Raw genomic sequence first — 22,325 nt, forward strand, 5'->3', positions numbered from 1 at the left:
TACATGTCCAACAATTGATGCACTAACTACTAAAACTTTAGTCATCAATTAATCTTTAGCGAAGTGTAAATTCCTAGCATGTTTTCCATACCACAATTATATAATTAGCAGTGGCCAAGCCCTTACAGAAATCTCCAACCTAAATAAGAATTTAAAATATCCAAATCCATTCAATCTGCGAGATACAATAAATTCCATACTGTTTTAACGATTAATACTTCGTGTTCAATTCCACACCCTTCTATCCTTTGAGACTTTAATCTCACTTTGGACATCCTCTAAAACATCCCTTACAGTATGTATTCTCCTCAGAAAATCATAGAATTTCAACCACCATGAAGTTTTCATACTGACAATTGAAAAAAACACAAACAGAACGTAAAAGCACTGAAGGAACCAACATGGAGCAGGCTCCAAAATTTTGGAGCTGCCTCCAAGTGCTTTGGAGCCACCTCCAAAGGCTTTGAGCCACCTCCAATCCTTAAGGAGCCGGCTCCCTCCAAGGTAGAGCCGGCTCTCTCCCTCTCTGCTTCGTCTTTTCGTCTTCCCTCTTCTTCAAACGCCTTTTGCGACTACTCTGCCCTATGCTATGGTTTCCAGAAGTCTTAATCTCCATCCCAGTAGGTTCCCTAGTCCATGTTTAAGTCTTGAATATAACCCATACATAAGTTTAAGCAGAGAATTAAACAAGCAAAAATCACGTGTTAACAGTTTAAGTAAGCATGCAACCATACTGTTTTAATTCAAGTTCTAACATAAACAGAGAACGTTTTAGTAATTCAATCAACCCTAGAATTATTTAGGAATGCAAACAACATGAAGCCTAAGGGAGAGAGTAAAGATAGAACTTGCCTTACACCGACGTTCGTCTATATATTTCGGCGAATCCTTTGTAAATTCTCAGTTTTCCTTCCCAGCCGTCTCCAAGCTTTCTGTGTCTTACTATGGCGTAATATTGGATAGTAGTCATTTTGGTATCTATGGACTTATGAATTATGTTTTGAACAAATGACATGTAATGAGGCTTCGAGCCATTATAACATGATTCAATATGATATTTATGCTTGTTGATTTACTCATACGTTCATTCATTCTTAGAAATCAGTTTTTGACTTATGTATGAAGGTAGAATGAATCATATAGGTTCTATAGTAAGTTTTTCATGTTTTGTAGAGTTTTCACCAGGATCTGAAGTGTTTCGGTTTACCGAAATACCATTTCGGACGACCGAAGTTACTTTTCCTCAAAATTTAGTTTTTTTTTTTTGTGATTCTGGGTCCATTTTAGCCAACTGAAATGGCCATTTTGATCGACCTAAATAACTCACACATAGCTGCCCTTCAGTTTTGTAATAGCATTGTTGTTTTGACTTCAAATGGTCATAACTTCTTCATTTCTAATCCAAATAGGTTGATTCTTGGGCCTAAATTCAAGAATTTTGAGTCCTCTTTCCAATGATTTTAATTTAATTTTTAGATTTAAATCACAGTGGGAGTTATTCATGTTTTAGTGACACAGTGTGAGATTTTGTTTAAACCAGGAATGGGTGTTTCGTGGGATTCTTGGCCAAAGTTCTTAGAACTTCTTAAAATGTTATGAAATGACTATGTTAGGTTGTATTTACCTCGTTTGACTTGTTTAGAGTCAAGTTTCTCTTTTTATTTGTAAATTAACCATTTTACCCTTAATTAACAGATTTTGCCCGTTTTGACTCTCATTTTCTCTTTCGTTCTCCTTATGTTCTGTGACTTCATGGAAGGTCACTTTGGAGTCTTAGGGATGATTTGTATCTCTAGATAACTTAGTTTTATCTTTCGCTTCTGCATTTCGGATCAGTTACCAGGTTAACTTTTCACTTATTACAAGACGTACTGGCTAAAAAACCAGGGCCGTCACAGGTGGTATTAGAGCTCCTAGGTTTGAAAACCTTAGAACGACGGGTTTTGTGCATATTATGCTTTTGTTGACTTGCTTTGATACGTTTATGTATTTCTTGATAACATGTGTTGATTTGATAACATGTTTACGTGCTTATATGGTAGTATGTTTAAGAGTCTACCTTAACTGTCTTAGCATGTTGTATATGCTTGTATGCCTTAGCATGTGTATATGTTTGTCTGGCATTAGCATGTTGTATATGCTTGTATATTTTGCCATAACTGTATGTTATATACATTTCTTGCTTCTGTTATGTGCTACTTATTTCGTGCATTCATAGCATGAGTTGCATTAGGTCTTAAAGACTTGTGTTGTTGTTGGCCTTATCATTTATGTGTGTAGCAACATGGTTTTGACTCGCGGAGAGCCTTCTGATCACGATGAAGTGGATGAGTAGGTCGAGGACACAAGGCTTGTCACGGATTTTCTTAGTAGGGTCAGGGCTTCAACTCAGGGTGTGGATGCTAATCCACCTCGAGTACACGTAACTGGGGAACAGGTTGTAGGCATTGGGCTCACACGGGGTCTAGGAAGGCCCAGGACTTGACCTCATGGCGTAGATCCTAATCCACCACGAGCATTGACTTATGAGGAGCAGATCGCATAAGGAATGGCTCTGGGGATGTCAGAGTCCATTCAGCAGATGTTTTGTCAACACATTACAGGGATGTAGATTCTGGTATTGGCACCGGCACCAGTTACTAATGAGGCATTAGACTATTTTATGAAGTTACAGCGGGTTACGATCGACCAATTTATAGGGAGTATAGATCCGCTTGCTTCGGAGGCATGGCTTGATCCCATGTTATGCAAGCTCGATAGCATGGCAGTACCTACAGACTAATTGAGGATCTCCCTAACTGCCTCTATGTTGATGAGAGATGCCGATATCTGGTGGAAGACCATGACCAATATTTACGATGTGGAGGTGATGACTTAGGAGGAGTTCAGGACATTGTTCTTCGACTGCTTCTTTTCGAGGGCTATGAGGCAGGACATGAGAGTACAGTTCACAGGTCTTTATCAGGGCATGATGAGTGTAATTGAGTATGAGACACGTTTTACCTCTCTTTCCTGCTATACACCAGAGATAGTAGCTACCAATGAACTCAGGGCAAGGAAGTTTTAGGATGGGTTGCATTTTGATATTAGGCAACGGGTTTCACTACTTGATTTGAGGACCTATGGAGAAGTCGTCCAGAGAGCTATGATTGTTAAGGCAGAAGATCAAGATTAGCACAAGATCAGGGGTTCATATAAGCAATCTCATGGAAAGGCTTCATCAGTATCTATTAGGGGTCAGTGGTAAAAGGCTAAGGCCGGGGACAGCTCACGTGCTCAGGGATAGTCACAGCAGGCTCAATCTACACCTATAGTTCCAGTATCTTTGGGGTCACCCTGGGAAGTGATCTGTCACCACTGTAAGCAGCCGGGGCATATTAGGCCTCGCTGTCCACAGCTCTATCCACAAGCCAGTTAGTCGCAGGCTAGTAAGCCTTCAGTTTCGACGAAGGGAGTTCTCGAAGCTTGTCATTATTGAAAGTAGCCAGGTCACTCCAGGAAGGAATGTCCGAAGTTATATGGCAGGACATAAAATAGCACAGTTTCACAGGTCACACCGGCACCGTCAACAGTTGTGTAGTCAGGATTCAGGGTGCCTCAGGCACCACAGTCAGTGATGCCATCAGTTGGTTCATATCCGATCAAGGGCTCTACATCTACTGCTTTCAGACAATAGTTAGGTCTCCAGGGTAGTTCTCAGTAGCCGGGGGCTCAGGAACGAGTCAACGCATTGCCATAGGCCGATACCTCTACAGGGACTTCTATAGTTCGAGGTATCTTTCTAGTTTTCAATTCTTAGGCTACAATTTTTGTTGACACGGGTGCATCGCATTCATTCATTTAGGCATCATTTACACATTCCTTGGGACTGGAGGTCACACCGCGGGATAGTTTCCTTTGTGTTGACACACCAGTAGGGGGACCAATGTTTTTGGACCATGTTTATTGGGGTTGTGCTACCGAGATAGATGGGCGGGCCTTAGAGTTTGATTTTGTTGTTTTTGACATGACGGGCTTTGACGTCATTCTTGGGATGAATTGGTTGTCCTTCTTTCATGCTACGATCGATTATTTCTGTGAGAAGGTGACTGTTTTAACTTCATGGGAGATTGGAGTGATTCCCATCTGGCGATTGTTTTTAATATTGGTGACTGGAGTTGCCACAGGTCTTACTTAGCTAGCCTATTGGTTAAGGAAGACAGCAGCTTCGGCTGTGTTTTTTCGACAGTTGTAGACGAGTTTCTAGATGTCTTTCCAGAGGAGTTGACAGAGCTTCCTCCTCTTCGGGAAGTTGTCTTTGCCATTGATGTCATTCCCAGTACTGCACCCATCTCTATGGCACCGTACCACATGGCGCGGCAGAGCTTATCAAAAGCTTAATTGATGATTTGAAGGCTAAGGGCATTATTCGTCCTAGTGTTTCGCCCTGGAGTGCACCGGTTCTTTTTACAAAGAAGATGGATAGGTCTTTGAGACTTTGCATCGATTAGCACAAGTTGAACCACGCTATGATCAAGAACAGGTATCTTTTGCCTAGGATTGATCACTTATTTGATCAATTGAAGGGAGCCACTTATTTTTTAAAGATTGATTGAAGATCGAGTTACTATCAATTGAGGGTCAAGGAGGAGGATATATCCAAGACTACTTTCTACACATAGTATGACCATTATGAGTTTCTGGTGATGCCATTTGGTTTGACCAATGCTCCAGCAGCTTTCATGAACTTAATGAACTATGTATTCAGTGACCTTCTTGATCAGTTTGTTATGGTATTTGTTGATGACATTCTTGTATACTCAGCTTCGGTGGAAGAGTATGAGTATCATTTGAGGACTGTTGCAGATCCTTTGGGATAATCATTTGTACGCCAAGTTCGAGAAATGTGAATTTTGGCTACCAGAAGTGAAGTTCCTTGGACATGTCGTGTCAAGGGGCGGCATCGTAGTGGATCCATTAAAGATTGAGTCTGTGATGGATTGGGGTCATCTGAAGACAATGTTTAAGATTCAGAGTTTCCTTAGCCTAGCCGGCTACTGCCGGAGATTTTTTCAGCATTTCTCTCGTTTAGCGGCACATATGACTCGACTTACCCACAAGGGGGTCAAATTCATATGGAACGAGGCCTGTGAGTTTACTTTTCAGGAGTTAAAGGTCAGGTTAACGTCGGTTCCAATTTTGATTATACCTGAATGTGGTTTGGGTTACATGATCTTTTGTGATGCTTCGTAGGAAGGTTTAGGTTACGTTTTAATGCAGATAGAATGGGTGGTTGCTTATGGTTCTCAACAGTTGAAGGCTCACAAGTTGAACTATCCAATACATAATTTGGAGTTTGCAGCAATTATCTTTGCCCTAAAGGGGTGGAGACAATATTTATATAGGGAAAAGTTTGAGGTTTTATCCGATCACAAGAGCCTCGAGTATCTCTTCTCTTAGAAGGATTTGAACTTGAGATAGTGCCGATAAGTCGAGTTCATACAGGACTATGACTTTGAGTTGCAGTATCATTCGGGTAAGGCTAATGTAGTGGCCGATGCATTGAGTAAGAAGTCATGGGGAACTCTTACTAGCGTTTCTATTCACAGATGGAAGATGCTAGAAGAGCTCGCAGATCTTAGTTTACTGTCTTATGAAGATGTTTCACTGACTATTTTACTTAGCCTTGTGGCTCAACCAGCTCTTGTTAACAGAGTTATTGAGGCACAGTTGGAGGATGGGGAGATGAAGGCTCCATGTTCGGACGGTGGTCTTAGGTACAAGGGGATAATGTTCGTACCTTTATCTTATCGTGAAGACATTCTTCGGGATTTTTACCACTCTCAGCTCGTAATACATCCTAGTGATATGAAGATGTATCACAATCTACGACGATAGTTTTGGTGGCAGGGCATAAAACGGGATGTTTCACAATTTGTGGCTCGATACCTTACTTGTCAGCAAGTGAAGGTAGAGCATCAACGACCGGTAGGATTATTGTAACCATTACCAGTAGCTGAATGGAAATGGGAGCATATCACTAAGGATTTTGTAATGGGACTTCTGAGATCCTAGGCAAGGAATGATACTGTTTGGGTCATAGTTGACAGGTTGACTAAGATGGCACACTTCTTGTCCATAGCTGTGACAGACAACGTAGAAAGATTGAGTGGATTGTATGTGAGACAGATCATCGGGCTTCACGGGCTTCCAGTATCCATTGTTTTAGATAGGGATCCCAGATTCACATCTCACTTTTGGCAGAACTTTCAGGAGGCTCTTGATACTGGGCTTCATTTCAACATGGCATTCCATCCTTAGACTGATGGTCAGTTGGAACGTACCATTCAAATATTAGAGGATATGCTACAGGCATGCATCTTGGATTTCGGGAGTAGTTGGGAGGACTACTTACCTTTGGTTGAGTTTGCATACAACAATAGTTACTAGACCTGGCATGGCACCTTTTGAGGCATTGTATGGTAGACCTTACAGATCTCTAGTGTGTTGGACTGAGGTGGGTGATATGGTTGCCTTAGGTCCTGACATTGTTATTGAAACTACAGAAAAGATTAAGTTGATTCGGCAGCGGTTGGCTACAGCTTAGAGCAGGTAGAAAAGTTTTGCTGACAAGAGGAGGAGAACCTTGTCTTTTGAGGTAGGGGACCACTTCTTTCTTAAGATTTCTCCACATAAGTGACTTTTGAGATTTTGGTAAATGAGCAAGTTGTCTCCTAGGTTCATTGGACCATTTCAGATTTTGGAGCACGTCGGTGAATTTGCTTATTGTTTGGCGTTGCCGCCAGACCTTGATAAAGTTCGCGACATCTTTCATGTTTCTATGCTGAGGAAGTACAAGCCGGACCCATCGCATATTTTGAGTTGGACTGATCTGGTTGTTGATGAGGACGTGACCTACGAGGAAGGTCCAGTCCAGATTCTTGATTCACGGGAGTAAGTCTTGCGGACTAAGACCATTCCATTGGTTAGGGTTTTGTGGAGACATCACAGCATCGAGGAGGCTACCTGGGAGTTCGAACAGGAGGTTCACTCTCGGTATCCCAATTTGTTCTCTCTTTTTGGTACGACTTGATTTCGAGGACAAAATCCTTTTAAGGAGGGTAAGTTATAATGACCTAGTCATTTTCCTTCCTTTCCTTTTTTCTGTAATTTCTTTCTTTCGTCTTTTTCCTATTTCGTCTTTTCCTGATTTTCGTTTCGTTGCATAACCTCACTTTTATGATCAGATTTGATTCCGGCTTTGCATGCATCCATGATATTTAATTTTCATGATATGTATATTTTTACTTTTGTAAAAAAACATGCTAGATGTTTACTTTTCTAGTAAAGGATATGGATGCATAGTTTCTTTAGAAACATTCTTAACTTTTGGGGTTTTAGTGTAATTAAGTAAAGTAATTATTTTTCGTCTTATGGACCTTTTTGTAATTTAATTTGGAAGATATTTTGGAAAAGGTCCTTTTGTAATTTTTAGAAAGTGTGACAAGTGTCACACTCCCATAGAGCCACTTGGAGGCTTAGTATGATAACATATGGAGGGTGGAGATTCACCTATTTGTTAGCCTAGGATAGGAGCACTTATTGGCATGGATGGTTAACAAGTGTAGGCTTAAGATCAAGCCTGGGATGAATAAATGGATTAGTGATAAGTGTAGGCTCCAAATTTGGTCTTACACATAGTGTGTGTAAAGACCATGGTGTAAGATCACATAGTGAGTGGAGGAATACTAAATCCGCCATTCACCTTATTTCATTATATCTTTCACACCTCTTTACTCTTAAACCTTAACCTAGCCACCATCGAAGGAAAAGTTTGGCTTAGAGCTCTAGACTTCATTTAGGTCCCCTTCCACTCACTTTTGAACCTAAAGCTTAGAATACTTTAGCTTTCCCTCTCACTCCTTTATAATATCCAAGTTTGGTTTTCCATTTTTAGCTTGGTTGCTTTGGTTTATAGAGATTCAATTCTCTATTGAGGTAGGTGGTGTGTGTCGCTCGAACCAAGTTACACAATAAAGTATAGTGTGGCCAAGTTTGAATTTATAAAATGCCACTGCCACTACTAACTAAAACATAGCAAGAGTGAGTAGGGATCGTCCCAAGAGAAAGGAAGCATGTTTTGAAATCAATTGTTGGATTAGTAGGTTGAATGATCAAAAGATAGTTTGATTTGATTAAACTATTGGTTCAATTCAAATAATGCAATTAACAATCTAGAAATTAGAGAAAAAATAAATGAGAAAGACGCCTTGGGGCTTAGAGTTCACCACCAAGCTTCACTTCACCAAACACTATCAGTTGTAAATTAATGGGGAAATCTAAGTTGTAAAATATGTGTGTATGTGTGTGTATGTGTGTGTTACTAATTTAAAACTAAGCATAGATGGCAAATAAGCATATATTGTCTAGTCAATCTAGTGAATAGCATAACCTATCAAATAAGACCAATAACCATTCAATCAAAACACAATTAGAACATACACAAAAATCTAGAGAAATATACTATTTGCACTCATAAGTATGGAGCATCAAGCAACAAGAATGACTTGTCCACCTATCTAAGAAATTAAAGCAATTACACTATAATTAGGCTAGTGACATGAAAATTAAACTAATTAAACTAAAGGTATGGCATAATCCATCAAGAAACAAGTGTAAACCATTAAATAAATCACAAGAGTATTCAATTAAGCACTATATTTTAACCATCAAAAGATTAACAACATAAATACACATAGACATGCATTAATTTCATTAAATCTGAAGTAGAACACATGAACATTCATTCTAGCATACATTGACATATGGATAGAAATAAATGATCAATTGAAAGAATTAATCCATACAAATTAAGTAAAAATCACAAGATCTATATTTATTCAAGGTCAAAACATTTATTACAACTAAAATTCCCAAAAATGTACAAAAGACTAGGTCTATGAAGCAAACTTAGGGTCTATCTCTAGCCCCAAGTGAAGAATTTAGCCACTCAATGTAGTGGTCATGGAACCCTCAAGGGCTAGCTTAGAGGTTGGCATGATCATCTTCATCCTTGCTTTTCTTCCCAAAACCCTAGTTCTAGAGAGCAAACTATTTCTATATTGATGAAAAATATATCTCTATGAATGATATATGAGAATGTTCAATTAATTCATTACATGCCTCTTTAAGTAGGCACCAAGTTAGAAATACATCGTATGATTGGACGAAATTCACAACTACTCAAGTTAGGTGAAGATCGGCATGCTCGGGAATTAGACAACACACTAACAGTAGCCAGTTCAATTGATCGAAGATCTTCGATTAATCAAACACTTATCTTCGATCAATTAAAGATGACGTGGCATCAAAATATCTTTTGGGCCTTATCCACTTTGCTGAGCTGGCACCACCTCAACTTCGATCGATCGGGATTCCCTTCAATCGATCAAAGTTCCTCTGGTGCAATTTTCTTGGCTTCTTTCTAACTTGCTTTTTAGCTCCAAAATTGAGCTAAATGGCTCTTGTTAGCCTATTTGAACTTTATTAACCTGAAATAGGCAATAACACAAATAAGTACTTAAGTCATGAAATTAAGATGGATGAATGGACTAAAATACCCTAGATTAGGTGCTAAAATGTGTCACATTTCAGCACTTATCACACCCCCAAACTTAGATATTGCTAGTCCCTAGCAATGAACTATAAGAAAAAGAGAGAAATAAATAACTAAGTAACTTTGAACTAGAAAGCAATAAAATGATAACGCCACTCTCATAGGGAACACAATTGCATTTAGCATATGCAACAAGCCTTTTGAACCCCTAGGTTACCCCTAGTGGATAAGTGAAGTCTCGTGAGGGTTTTCAAAAAATGATACCTACAAACATTGAGCTCTTTCTCACAAAAGAGGCACTAATATACAAAATAAGCATTAGGAGAAAACTGCCTCAAGTATGCAATTTTTGAACCCTTTCCAAGCAATCTCCCAAAATTTCAACACCAAACGAACAAATATGGTCCTCCACTCATCAAGACAATGATCATGTAAATCAAAACAACTCTAGAATCATTTTTAAGTGAACCAGCATCAAATATGTAACTATCTAAGCCAACTAAAGAAATAATCGCATACAGCCTCAAACTAGCACACAAATCTAGTACCGATCATCAAAACAAAGAGTGGACCTTTTATTAAAATTTTATTGAACTAGGTGCACTTATTCTTTTCAATCGATTTTTTTTTTTTTTTTTTAACTAACCTAGAGGATCAAAGATGGAAGCATGGTGCAATGTAGTGATCTATAAAGCTTTCTAGCGATCCATGAGGTCGAGCGTTAGGTCAATGACTCCCAAATCGGACAGCTTTAGGGCATTAGGCATTTAAACACCCCTAAGGACTTACAAGCTCAAATTAACTAGGCTACAAATCAAAAGTACCTCCATCTAATCATTTCCCACTTCTCACCTTTGGGGAGAAGTCCTCATTTTTTTATTTTTTTTTTGCTTTTTGCAAACTTGTTTCTTTTTTTATTTTTTTATTGTTTTTAACCAAGAGTTTGGGCCCTCCACCATTTGACACGAGAAATTCAGTGCTTGATAAGGCTAGAATCCCGGCTACTTAGTGAAAAGGGTTTGTTATCCACCTTTACTCAAGAATGAAAACTTTCAATGCACTACTAGCTCAATAAGGATATAATCAAATCAATAGTCAACAAAGCATGTACCCCATAAATGAATGCTAGTGTGCCCCTGTGCTAGTGTAGAATCCTAGAGTGAATCTCAAAACAATCACAAGATCAAGATAATGTGGACCACAAATGCAAGCAAGATATCAATCTTCCAAAAAATTTACTCTTAAATGGCATCCATAAGGCATACAAGGAGTATTGGACTCTCAAGTCAAGCAATTTTTAAATTCTAAGTATCATGGTCCTCAAAAGGTCAAAATCATAACCTAGGATTCTCAAATCATACCACATGTATAGAAATCAAGTGTAACATGTAAAATATGCTAACACACCCCAAAACTTAATCTGTGCATTGTTCTCAATGTGTAAAGAAGCAATATATAATGGAAAGAGTATACCAAATGGGTGAAGCAAAAGGGACCCAGCAACGAGCTTTGGAAGGCGCACCCCCAAACTTAAATTCTAAAAACCTATCTGAAAATGGTCACACTAATAACCATCAAAGCATATGCATCAATGATATAAATGAGAGGAGATAAGACATCAAGCATGTAATTGATATAAAGCATGGGATGGAATAAAGAAGAAAGTGCAAGTGATTTTTTTTTTTTTTATTGATCGAAATTTCCCTTGATCGATCGAAACCACTAAAGAATTGAGGCCAGGGAGCAAAAATTTCGGATGAATTTTTGATCGATTGACATCCACTTCGATCAATTGAGATCTCTGTTTAATCGATCGAATATTTCCGATGTATTTTCGATCGATCGAAGTCTCTAGGCTCCGAAAATTTTTAAGGGTGCAGATTTTTGAAAAAACTCACAACATGCCTGGAAAACTTTAATAAGGCAGTGGAATATCATTATTAAGATGCTACAAAATGAAAGGCAAGAGAGAAAAAGAGGAATTAGAGTTTGGAAACTCTATTAGAACTAGGTTTAACATCTCTAGACGATGTTCAAACAATTTCAAACATCAACATAGGCTAGATCCACTAAGATGGCGGCTTCCATATGTCTTTGAAAAACTCGTCCTTCAATGTAGGGCTTCAACCTTTGCCCATTCACTTTGAATGTGTTGCCATTTTTTAAGCTTTGTATTTCAACTGCCCCATGAGGCATAACAGAAATGATTTCATATGGGCCTTCCCATTTAGTATGCAAGTTCTCGGGAATGAGTTTAAGCCTAGAGTTAAAGAGCCATTCTTTTTGTCCAAGTTCGAAAGATTTCTTCACAATATGTTTATCATGAAAAGCTTTGGTTCTTTCTTTGTAAAGTTTGGCATTATCATAAGCGTTATATCTCAACTCTTCTAACTCATTCAATTGAAGTAAACGCTTCTCTCGAACTTTGTCAAGGTCAAGATTGAGCTTTTTAACCGCCCATATAGCTTTATGTTCTCGCTCAATCGGAAGGTGGCAAGGCTTTCTATATACAAGTCTATAGGGAGACATGCCAATGGGAGTCTTATATGTCGTCCGAGCCCACAAAGCATCATTCAATTTATGTGACCAATCTTTTCGGGTTATGTTTACTATTTTCTCAAGAATTTGTTTTATTTCCCGGTTTGACGCTTTTACTTGCCTACTCATTTGAGGATGGTAGGGGGTGGCGACTTTATGAGCAACGGAGTATTTAAGAAATAATTGCCTCAAGAATTGATTGCAAAAATATTTTCCTCCATCACTAATCATTGCTCTTGGCATACCAAAATGAGTAAAAATGTTCGATTTATTGAATTGAACAACCACAGAGTGGTCATTCGTTTTGGTAGCACAAGCCTTCACCCACTTGGAAACATAATCAACGACAAGTAGAATGTATTGAAAACTATAGAACATAGGAAAAGGACCTATGAAATCAATGCCCCAAACATCAAAAATTTCTACCACAAGAATATTTGTCAAGGGCATCATGTCTCTTCTTGACATCGATCCCATCTTTTGACACCGCTCACACTCCTTGCAAAAATTGTAGGCATCTCTATGAATAGTGGGCTAAAATAGCCCACTTTGAAGAACTTTCAAGGTGGTCTTCTTTGCATTAAAATGACCACCACATACAAGGGTATGGCATAACACAAGTACACTTGGCACCTCACCCTCCGGAATGCACCTTCTCACAATTTGATCAAGGCAATATCGAAACAAGATGGGATCCTCCCAATAATATTTTCGGATGTTGGCAAAGAAATGGTTCTTTTCTTGCCTTGACCAATTAGTTGGAAGCTTGCCAATTGCTAGAAAATTCATAATATCGGCAAACCAAGGCATTTTTCCATTGAAAATTTGGAAGAGTTGTTCATCTGGAAATGAATCATGAATTGATGGGCTTGGGGAAGATTCTACCACCAATCTTGAAAGATGATCGACAACCACATTTTCGGTGCCTTTCTTATCCTTGATTTCGAAATCAAATTCTTGAAGAAGTAAAATCCATCTTATTAGACGAGGTTTAGATCTTTCTTAGTTAAAAGGTGCCTCAAAGCAGCATGATCAGAGTAAACAATGACTTTTGACCTTAAAAGGTACGACCAGAATTTATCAAGAGTATATACTACGGTAAGTAATTTTTCTCGGAAGTGGAGTAATTTAATTAAGCTCCCGAGAAAGTCTTGCTTGCATAGTATATGGCGCATGGAAGTTTACCTACCTTTTATCCCAAAACTGCTCCTATTGCATAGTTAGAAGCATCACACATAATTTCAAATGGTAATGACCAATTGGGAGGTTACATGATGGAAGGAAATGACAATAAATCATGGAGTGTATGAAAAGCATCTAAGCATGTTTGATCAAAGACAAAAGGGGTCTCCTTGGCGAGAAGATTGCACAAGGGTCTAGCAATTTTGTTAAAGTCTTTGATGAAACGGTGATAGAAGCCGGTATGACCTAGAAATGAGCGAACTTCTCTCACCGTAGAAGGTGGAAGCAATTCAGAAATAAGCTTAACTTTTATTTTATCAACCTTAATACCTCTTTTTGAAATGACATGTCCCAAAACAATCCCTTCTTGAACCATGAAATGGCTTTTTTTCCCAACTAAAAATGAGGTTTATTTCGCAATATCTTTTAAGCACCAAAGGCAGATTTTTAAGGCATTCATCAAAAGAAGACCCAAAGACTGAAAAATCATCCATGAAAACTTCAAGATACTCTTCCACCATGTTCGAGAAAATTGACATCATACACCTTTGGAATGTGGCAAGGGCATTGCAGAAAGCAAATGGCATCCGTCTATAGGCAAATGTACCAAAAGGACAAGTAAAGGTGGTTTTCTCTTGGTCTAAGGGGTCAAGGGCTACTTGATTGTAACCTAAATAGCCATCAAGAAAGCAATAATATTGTTGCCTGGCCAATCTCTCAAGAATTTGATCAATGAATGGCAAAGGAAAGTGATCTTTTCTAGTGGCGGCATTTAACTTTCGGTAATCAATGCATACACGCCATGAATTGGCGGTACGCTTAGAAATCGCCTCACATTTTGAATTTTCAACTACCGTAACCCCCGATTTCTTGGGAACTACTTGAGTTGGACTCACCCATTTACTATCAGAGATTAGATAAATTATACCAGCATCAAAAATTTAACAACTTCCTTCTTAACCACTTCTTCCATGTTTGGATTTAATCTCCTTTGGGCATCCCTAAAAGGTTTCTCATCCTCTTCCATAAGAATGTGATGCATGCAAATAGAAGGGTCAATTCCCTTTAGATCCGCCACACTCCACCCAATAGCTTCCTTATTTTCTTTAAGCACATTTAAAAGATCATTCTTTAGTCTTCTTCAAGACTTGAGGAAATGATGACCGGAAGAGTCTCTTTCGGACCTAAAAAGGCATATTTAAGATTGGAAGGAAGATTTTTAAGCTCAAGAGTTGGTGGGTAGATTAAAGATGGAACCGGTGGAGTGCTAGAAAATGGAGGAAGAGGTTCTTTTGGATTTTTCCAAGGGGGAAAATCTAAGCTTGCAACGGATTCCATTAAATTGCTTACTTCACTCATTGATCCCTCATTATCAAATCCTCAATTACCATACATTTCAAGGAGACAAGATGCAAGAGGATCCTCGAAAAGGAAAGATGAAAGATTATCCTTGGTTGGTTTTTTCATAATCATGGAAGGAATGGACTCCTCAACAACTTCATCCAAGACATCTATGAGACAACACTCGTTTTTATCGATAGGATGTCAACTTGCATTGAAAATATTAAGCTTAACCATCATGTTACCAAAAGAAAGGTCCATAACCCCGGATCTACAATTAATTTTTGCATTCGCGATGGCAAGAAATGGCCTTCCCAAGATGATTAGGATGTTGTTGGTAGGGTTGGCAACTAGTTTGGTATCAAAAACTATAAAATCAAAGGGGAAATAGAACTTGTCAACCTTGATGAGTATGTCCTTAACCATGCCTCTAGGTGTTTAGAAGAATCTATTGGCTAATTGAAGCACCACCGAGGTTGGCTTCAAATCATTCAAACTAAGTTGGACATACACAGAGTAAGGAATCAAATTAACACTAGCTCCTAAGTCAAGAAGAGCTCTACGAACTTCATGGTTTCCAATCACACATGAGATGGTCAGAGCATCGAGATCTTTGAACTTAGGTGGAGTGTTATATTGAATGATAAAACTCATTTGCTCCATGAGAAACACTTTTTTAGGGCCTTGTCCTTTGTTCTTCCTCTTTTGGGTGCAATGATCTTTCAAAAATTTTGCATAAGGCGAAATTTTCTTAATTGCATCCAAGAGAGGAAAATTTATGTTAACTTATTTAAACACTTCCATCATGCAATGAATTTTTTCTTCTTGCCTCCCAAAAGGCGAAGTCTCTCTTAAAGCATATGAAAATGGAGCTTTTGGCTCATAAGATTTTGTAACTTGAGGAGAAGAGGAAAAAGATTGAGGATTCTTATTTGGACCATTTTCATTTAAGGAATTTGGAATGGGATTGGAAATGGGACGGTTACCAACTTTGGGTTGCACCGGTTCATTATCTTCACTTAGTTTTTCAACTCTATTATCAATTTGCCTACCACTTCTCAAAGTGGTAATTGCTTGCACTTGCTCTTGGGAAGGGCACCCCAATATAGGGTTTACTTCCACAAAGTATAAGGCTTTTGGGTTTCTTTTGGGTTGACTAGGTAGTTTACCAAATTTTCGTTCATTTAAAGAATTAGCTATTACCTATTTGGGATTCAAGCTTCGATATCGATTGAGAATGGGAATGCAACAATTTAGTGTTCACTTCTAAACTACCCAAAGCCACCAAAACCTTATCTTCAAATGTGGAATTACTTGAAAGTGCATGAGGATGATGAGAGCAAATTTGAGAATTATAAACTCCAGGATGAGAGTAATGATTCATTCTTTGATCATAAGAAAAAGATAAAACAAATCATTGAGAAGCTTTATTTCTTTGATGAGGAGGAACCTAACGAATTTGAAAATTTTTAGCTTGAAAAGGACTTGAATGTTCACTCCACACCAGAACATAAGTATTTCAATGAGGGTGAGAAAATGTGGCACTGACTTGTTTATAGTGTTCATCAAGCACATGTCCATGGGGACAATTGAAATTAGTATGCAACACACTTGAATATGTCATGCAAGGCTCATAAGAATGATAAAAATGATGATTATGAAGAGGAGATGATTGAGTTACCAGTTTTTTACTCAATAAAAATTGATCAATTCTTTTAGTGAAAGTTTTTACCTCGGCAACAATCTCTATCGGACTTTCAATTTGACACACTTTGAAAATTTTCCTTTTTCAATAGAATCATGACTTAACCGAGAAGTGTGAGATTTATACAATAAATTTTCACTCATTTTTTCAAAAAGGTGCCAAACATTATCTTCATGTTTCCCAAAATATAAACCTCCACATGAAGTATCAACTATGTCCTTGTGAATGTCGGATAGGCTTTCATAGAAATATTGAACCACTTGCCATTTTCGAATGCCATGGTGTGGACATTTCCTTAGCAATTCATTCAATCTTTCCCAAGCCTCATGCAAAAGTTCTCCCTCCCCGTGAGAAAATTCTCTTACAGTGGTTCTCATTGAATTGGTTAAACTTACGGGGTAAAATTTTTTCAAAAATTCATTTTGTATTTGTATCCAAGAAGTTATTGAATTTGCCCCCAAGTTGTTGAACCAATGTTTCGCCTTATTTTTAAAAGTGTACGGGAAAAGAAGTAACCTAAGAATTTCTTCTAGGACATTCATATACTTCACGGTGAAGCATATTTCAAGAAATTCATCAACATATTTATATGGTTACTCATCATTTAAGCCATAAAAAAGTGGACACATTTGAATAGTCTTGGGCTTAATTTCATACTGGTCGGCCCTCAAAATTAGGAAGCATGATACAAGTTGGTGCATGATATTCATGGAAATTATAATGATCACGAAGGATCATTGGAGGAATTGGAGCTTGAACTCCAGGAGGAAATTGGTCGTAAGGAGGATGTTCTATGAAATTCGGGTCTAAGTAAACAAGATTACCCTCTAGATTTTCCATTAGAGTGGCTAAGATGAATAATAGGGAAATGACCGCACAAAACTCAAGCAACACACCAACAAAAACAATAAAATAAAGCACTTCTCCTTCGCAACACAAACTAATCAACAACAATCCTCCACATACATTGTTGCCATACTCTCATGCTTTCAACAATGTGCAAGAGAAATAAAATTGCCTCTATGTAGGCTCACGATTTATCTAAAAAATTAAAAACTTGCCTCCACGCGGGCTCACGATTTAACTAGAGAGAGAGTTAGAAAAGCTCACAAAAGGTCCTTAAGCAACTTCAAATTGTTTTTCAATTTTTTTCTTTTCCTTGCTTTGCTTTGCAATTTTTTTTTAGCTTTTTATGCTTTTGCTTAGCTTAACTTACTTCTTTACTTTAGAATCCTTTTGCTTCACTCTCTTGGCTCAATGCACCTACGCAATAAAAAACAAACACAATAAGTAACCAAAATAAAATAAAATAAAGACACGACCAACAAAGTACTAATTTCTAATTGTTTCCAAAATACGGCGTTGCCTATCCCCGGCAACGGTGCCAAAACTTGGTGTTTGTCGCTCGAACCGAGTTGCACAGTAAAGTGTAGTGTGGCTAAGTTTGAATTTATAGAATGTCATTACCACTACTAACTAAAACATAGCAAGAGTGAGTAGGTATCGTCTTAAGGGAAAGGAAACGTGTTTTGGGATCAATTGTTGGATTAGTAGGTCAAATGATCAAAAGATGATTTGATTTAATTAAAATATTGGTTCAATTAAAAACTAGAGGGAAAATAAATGAGAGAGAGGTCTTGGGGCTTAGAGTTCACCACTAAGCTTCACTTCAACAAACACTAGCAATTGTAAATTAATGGGGAGATTTAAGTTGTAAAATATATGTGTGTGTGTGTGTGTGTGTGTGTGTGTGTGTGTTACTAATTTAAAACTAAGCATAGATGGAAAATAAACATAGATTGTCTAGTCAATCTAGTGAATAGCACAACCTATCAAATGAGATCAATAACTATTCAATTAAAACACAATTAGACCATACACAAAAATCTAGAGAAATGTACTCTTTGCACCCATAAGTATGGAACATAAAGCAACAAGAATGAATTGTCCACCTATCTAAGAAATTCAAGCAATTACACTACAACTAGGCTAGTGACATGAAAATTATACTAATTAAACTAAAGGTGTGGCACAATTTATCAACAAACAAGTGTGAACCATCAAATAAACCACAAGAGTATTCAATTAAGTGTTGCTTGTCGTCACATAGCACCAAAAGTTTGCAAATAGATGAACTAAGAGTGTGAGTGTGCAATGTGGCCAAGTTTTAGATTTATAAAAGCCACTACTACCTCTAGCTAAAAATATAGCTAGGGTGAGTAGGGATCGTCCCAAGGGATTGTGGGTGCCTTTGCAATGGAAACAATAAATAGGGTTAGTAGGTCGAGTAATCAAAGATTGGTTGGATTGACTAATTAAGCTATTATGCAAATGAAATTAAAGTAAACAAAATTCAATGATTAATAAAGTAAAGAAAGAGATAGAGGGGAGCACTTGGGGTACTAGAGCTCACCACTAAGTTTGACGTCACTAGACACTAGCAATTGTATATTAATGGGGAAATTGACTTGTAATTTGTGTGTATGTGTGACATTAATTGAAACTAGGCATGGATGGCAAATAAGCATAAATTGTCAAGCCAAATCAAATTAAAAGCACAACCTATCAAATGAGACCAAAATCCATTCAACGAAACCACAATTTATGTGCACACAACTATCTAGAAACATACATCTAATGCATTCATAAGTATGGAACACCAAGGAACAAGAGTAGATTGTCAACCTATCTATGAATTTAAAGCAACTACACTACATCTATACTAAAGACATGAAATTAAACTAAGTAGGTACAATCTATCCAGAAACAAGCGTGAGCCATCAAATAAATTGCAAGAGTGTTCAAGTAAGCTTTATGTTTTGACCATCTAGACATGCATAAATTCTACTAAATCTAGAGAAAAGCACATGAATCATCCATTTTAGCATACATAGACATATGGATAGAAGTAGATAATCAATTGAAAGCATTAATCCATACACATCAAGTAGAAACCACAAGATATATATATAAATCCAAGATCAAAAAATTGCTACAAATAAATTCCCAAAAATATACAAAGAACTAAGTCTAGGAAGCAAACTTAGGGGCTACTCTAGCCCCAAGTAGATGTCTAGCCACTCATTGAAGTAGTCATCCAACCCTCAAGGGCTATCTCTATGGTAGGAATGACCTCCTTCGTAATGGAAACCCTAGAAGAATGGAAGAACTCCCAAAATGTGTAAAACTCTCTAATCTCTAGCCTCCTCTCCAAGATACGAGATATGATGAATTATGAATAACAACTATCCCACATGAATTATGAATAACATCTCTATGCTCTGAAAATGGCTCTCAATCCTTATATAGGTAGGTCAAATGTCACACCAATGGTCTGGATTCGTGCATCAAGGTCCCTCTAATGATTGCACCATGAGCCAACTTTTATTGAGCTAGAATTTGTCTTTTTTTGGACTTGAGAAAGTTTGATCGATCGAACTATGTTGAGATCGATCGAACTTGGCTGAGATCCATCGAATGCAGCAAAGATCAATCATCTTTGGTGGCGCCTTTTTGAATAAAGACAAATCTCTGAGATATTTTGGGATACTTTTGGGAAGAAGACGAAAGTAGTAGGTAGGTGGTAGGTGTGGATTAGATCTAATCATTTCGATCGATCTGGGAAATGTTGGATCGATAGAACTTGTTGGATTCTTTTGGATAAGGACAAGGGCTTGGATTCATCTTTAACTATTTAGATCGATGAACTTTCGATCGATCAAAAAAATGCTGAGATCGATCGAACAAGCTGAATTTCCACACTTTGCTTCATTTAGCTTCCACTTTGTTCCTTTCTTCCATTTAGCTTGAGTTAACTTCTTTAATTATTTAGCTGAATTGACTTATTTTTAGGATAAGCACCTAAAAAGGGCAATAACACAAAATTAATCTAAAACGGGAAACTAAGATAGATAAAGGTCCTATAATACTCAAGCTTAAGGGGTTTAAACACGCACTTTTCAGTACTCATCACACCCCCAAGCTTAAATATTGTTAGTCCCTAGCAATGAACTACCAAGTAAATGAATGAAATGAACAACTATACAACTATGAACTAGAAAGCAATAAATGGATAACGCCACTTTTATAGGGAACACTATTGCATTTAGCATATGCAACAAGCCTTATAAAACCTTAGGTTACCCCTAGTGGACAAGTGAAGTCTCGTGCGGGTTTCAAAACATGATACCCACAAACATTAAGCTCATTCTCATAAAAGAGGCAACAACATTGCAAACAAACATTGGGAGAAAACTACCTCAAGTATGTAATTTTTCAACCATTTCCAAGCAATCTCCCAAAATTTCAACATCAAGCAAACAAGTATGGTCCTCCACATATCAAGACAATGATCATGCAAATCAAAACAACTCTAAAATCCTTTTTGAATAAAACCAGCATCAAATATGTTGCTATCTAAGCCAACTAAAGAAATGATCACATCCTTACACTCAAACTAGCACACAAATCTAGTACCGATCATCAAGACAAAGAGTGGACCTTTTATTAAAGCTTTATTACTGTAGGTGCACTTATTCTTTTCACTCGATTTTTTTTTTCTATCCCTAAGGATCAAAGATGGAAGCATAGTGTAATGTGTTGATCTATTAAGCTTTCTAGCGATCCATGAGGTCGAGCGTTAGGTCAACGACTCCCAAACCGGACAGCTTTAGGGCACTAGGTGTTCAAACACCCCTAAGGACTTACAAGCTCAAATCAATTAGGCTACAAATCAAAACAACCTCCATCTAATCATTTCCCACTTCTCAACTTTTGAGAGAAGTCATCACTTTTTTATTGTTTTCGCAACTTTTCTTTCTTTTTCTTTTCTTTTTTTTTAAATGATTAACCTAGAGTTTAGGCCCTCCACCTTTCGGCGCGAGAAGTTCAGTACTTAATGAGGTTAGAATCCTAGCTACTTAATGAAAAGGGTTTGTTATCCACTTTTACCAAGATGAAAGCTTTCAATGCACTACTAGCCTAATTGGGATATAACCAATTCAATAATCAACAAAGCATGTACCCCACAAATGAATGCTAGTGTGCACCTATGCTAGTGTAAAATCCTAGAGTGAATCTCAAAATAATCATAAAATTAGGATGATATGGACCACAATTGCAAGCATGATATCAATCTTTTAAAAAAATTACTCCTAAATGGCATCCACAAGGCATACAAGGAGTATTGGTTTAACAATCTTAGGCCTTTTCTGATAACTTCTTAGGCAGAAATGCAACAAGAGTTCTTGAAGAAGTACTACCCGGTATCAAAGACCAATGCCATGAGAACTTCTATTCGTGAATTTTCTCAAGGGGATGGGGAAATGTTTCATAAGGCATGGGAAAGATTCAATGACTTGCTTAGGAAGTGCCCACATCATGACATACCTAAGTGACAATTAGTTTAATATTTCTTTGATAGTTTATCAGAAAATCACAAGGGTATGGTTGATGCATCTATGGGTGGTTCTTATCTTGATAAGCCTGAAAATGTTGTGTGGCAATTGTATGAAAGTATGAGTGAAAATTTTATGCATAGATCTTTGTCTTCCAAAAATGGTAGAAATCTAGGTGGAAGGAAGATTGTTGGCTTGTATTAAGTTGACAACTCTAATGATATAGCCGCCGAGATGAAATCCTTATCTTAAAGGTTTGATCAATTTTTGATCAACCAAACTTCGGCAAATCAAATGCCTTCTTCCCCTAATCATGTTCATCATTGTGCATCTAATGAATCATGTATGACTTGTTCTAGTGTGTTATACTCTACTTCTAATTGTCCCCATGGATATGTGCTAAATGACAACCATGAGCAAGCAAATGCCATTTTTGCTAACCAAGGGAATAATCCTTATGGTAATCATTATAATCCAGGATGGAGGAACCATCCGAATTTTTCTTGGAAAAGCCAAGGGGAAGGCTCAAACCCCAAGGTGGTTTTCAAGGAAAGTATGTTCCGCCTTC

The sequence above is a fragment of the Cornus florida genome, unplaced genomic scaffold, assembly GCF_030987335.1.
Source record: "Cornus florida cultivar Cherokee Brave unplaced genomic scaffold, ASM3098733v1 CherokeeBrave_3.0.0_Hap2_Chr01, whole genome shotgun sequence".
NCBI classification, from domain to species: Eukaryota; Viridiplantae; Streptophyta; class Magnoliopsida; order Cornales; family Cornaceae; genus Cornus; species Cornus florida.